Source organism: Loxodonta africana, chromosome 2, assembly GCF_030014295.1.
Source record: "Loxodonta africana isolate mLoxAfr1 chromosome 2, mLoxAfr1.hap2, whole genome shotgun sequence".
In the NCBI taxonomy this organism is placed as follows: Eukaryota; Metazoa; Chordata; class Mammalia; order Proboscidea; family Elephantidae; genus Loxodonta; species Loxodonta africana.
Genome location: NC_087343.1, coordinates 204,808,167 through 204,811,423, shown reverse-complemented (window position 1 = coordinate 204,811,423; position 3,257 = coordinate 204,808,167). Strand labels below are relative to the sequence as shown.

The following is a 3,257-nucleotide window of genomic DNA, read 5'->3' as shown; positions in this document are numbered from 1 at the left end:
CGCCAGCCGGGTCGCCACGCTGCCCGCGTGGACTGGCTGGGCCCCCCCCGAGGTCAGTTCAGGGGGGTAGGGCTGTGCCCCGTGTTTGCGCCCTCACAGGATGCCGTGCTCAGCTCCCCTCCATCCAGTCCAAAGCCCGGCACCAAGGTTTCCTGACTGGGATGCTGGCTCCAGGCTCTGAAAACAGTCACTGCTTCCCTGTAGTTGTTCCTTCTCTGTCTCTGTCACTCAGGTCAACTCTTTAAATCTGTGTTTGTTGTTCAGGGTTCGTAGATTGTCATGTATGTGATCGATTCACTTGTTTTTCCGAGTCTTTGTTGCAAGAGGGATTCGAGGTAGCGTCTACCTAGTCAGCCTTCTTGGCCACCCGACCCAGTTCACAAACTCTTGACAAATATGTGAATACATTTAGCAAGGAGGAAGGGTATTTCCATGATGTCTAACTTTTAAGCAACAAACTCAAAATTCCCCAGTAGAGTACAGGCAGTACAATGATAATACTTAAGTAATGTAGTTAGGAATCTAACGAGCCTTTTTTTTTTCCAACCTTTTTTACTATTCTTTTTTTTCCAATAGCAGCAAATATATCTGTAACAAAACTTTTGCCAATTCTATAGTCTTCACCTGTGCTGTTCATCGACATGAATTCTGTTTATCATGTTGTTCAGCCATCACTGTTATCTACTTCCAAACTTTCCTATCACCCTTAACGGAAGCTCAGTGCCTCCTAAGCAATAATCTCCACTTTACCCTCCCTGCCCCACCCCCAGTAACCACTGATAAAATTGAAGTAAGTCAGGCACAAAGGGACAAATATTATATTATCCTACTTATGTGAAATAACTAGACGAGGCAAGTGTATAGAGGCCAAAGTTTCATGAACCTTTTGGACTGACTGCTCTGACTGGCATTCATGTTTAAGGTGTCTCGGTGACGTGGAGACAAAGGGACTATCCATGAAAGATATAGACTTCTTCTGCCATGTTACTTCATTATACTAGGATGAATTAGCGACTTGAGATTGAATTTGAAAATCTGTGTCTGCAGCTATGACCACATTTATTGAACAAGCTGGTGTAGATCCAATACCAGCAAATCAGAGCTGAGAATGTCTTTAAAGAGTTAGAGAAACTTTCTCGGAACTGAGGAAGAAATTAATTTAATTCTATGGTAAGATGAAGAAATAAATGAGTTTTCTCTTCTTGTTACCAGTAAAGGATTTGTGTGTGTGACTGAAGAGAGGCAGTCTTATAGCAAAGTACCTTTGTACAGTAAGTGAAAGAGTGTAGTTAGTATAATCTTGCACTAGGGTAAAGAGATTCTAAGTCCAAGAAAACAATTGTTTCCAGTGTATAACTCCCTAAACTAACTTTACAAATATTTTCAAATTATGTTATCACCCGGATGCTCACTTTCTAATTCATCACCTGGGAAAGTGAATCTTTTTGCTTGGAATGTAATAATATCTTCCCAGATTAATTATTGTCAAGAAAAAATATCCAATTTTGTCATATTTCAATGAATTTTGATATGCTACTGGTGTTTTGCTCTCATTATCAAGTACTTTGATCTTGTAAAGTTAAAAAACATTGAATTGATTCAATTTTTTAAGATAGTGACTATGAGCAATATAAGGAACAAGAATAAATGACAAATTCACTTAATCATTTGTTCGCATATATTAATTTTGGTGTCAAATACAATATCACATTGTAGAGTATTTTGATTCATTATATTAATTAGTCAAGTTTCACCCTGAGAAAAAATTACCATGAAAACCTTAGAAATACAAAAGCAAAATAAAACAAACAAAAAAAATGTGCAGTTAAATTTTTGTGCAAGTTAAATATTTAGCAAGTGACAGATGAGGCATTTTACATAACTCATCAACTTCACATCAGTACTTTTGAAGAAATGTGTAATTCAAATGGAACACTTTAAATGATGAAATCCCTTTCTTACTGTTTTTCTATTCTCAGTGTCTCTGCTGTTTGAAATCATGGAAGACAGCCATCACACCTCCAATTTTATTCTCCTAGGACTCCACACAAGCCCACCTCTTTCTCTTTGTGATGCTGCTAACAAATCGTCTTCATCTCCCTGATGGGCAATGCCCTCATGATTCTCCTGATTCACATGGAGCACAGGCTCCACATACCCACATACTTTCTAGTGAACAAATTCTCCCATATGTACATCATGCTGGTTTTTACCATCATGCCCCAAAACAAAACAAAACAACAAATTTTTTTTTTTTTTGCCAAAAATGGCTACTGACTATTTGACTGGAAAGAAGCCTACCTCTTCTGCAGGCTGTGGGTTACAGATCTTTTTCTTCCTCACCTCGTGTGGCGAAGAGTTCTTGCTCTTAGAACTTACGTCCTATGACCACTATGTGGCACTGTGTCACCCACTACCATATTCCATTCTCATGAACTGGCAACTGTGCCTTAACAATTGCCATGGGGTCTTGGTTTCTGGGGGAAGCTGACAGTCTCATGCAGGTAGTTGCTAACCTGAGCTTCCAATTTTGCAAAACACATGAGATCAATCATTTCTTTAAAGAGGCTCTCACACTGGTACACTTGGCTTGTGGTAACACCTCTGTCTTTGAGTATGTCATGTCTATATGCTCTGTGTTAATGCTCCTGGTGCCATTCTCCCTCATCCTGACCTCCTACAGTCTCATCCTAGCTGCTGTTAATCACCATGTTCTACACAAGCCCGCAAGAAGGCCCTTGGCATGTGCTCATCACACTGGGCTGTAATGGGACTCCTATTGGGCTGCTATTTTTATCTACATGAGACCCAAATCATATAAGTCAGCTAACCATACTAAGGTTGTGTCAGCTTTCTATACTATCTTCACCCCTGTGCTGAAACACTTTAGCTATATTCTAAGGAAAAGCGAGGTCAGAAGAGCTCTGAAAATGTGTATGGGTTAGGGTGTTGCCCTAAGTCATGACAAAAGTTACATTGATTTCCCCCAATGTGTAAGGCTATCCAAAGTGATTGTGTGCAGTTTCCTAGAGGAAAAGCATAAACTCACAGATATTTATATCTATATACATAACCCACGTAACTCATTGCTGTGGAGTCAGTTTGGACTCATAGTAACCATATAGGACAGAGTAGGAACTGGGTTTCTGAGGAGCTGCCGACCTTTTGGTTAACAGATAAACTCTTAACCACTGTGCCACCAGGGTTTTCATATATATATCCAATTTTGTCGTATTTCAATGAATTTTTTGATAAGC

At 39.6% G+C, this 3,257-nt stretch overlaps 1 pseudogene; it reads left to right on the top strand.

Annotated features, from left to right (window-relative positions):
- The first annotated feature begins 2,266 nt into the window (after positions 1–2,266).
- Positions 2,267–2,945, top strand: LOC100664702 (olfactory receptor 2T12-like; annotated as a pseudogene).
- The last annotated feature ends 312 nt before the right edge of the window (positions 2,946–3,257 follow it).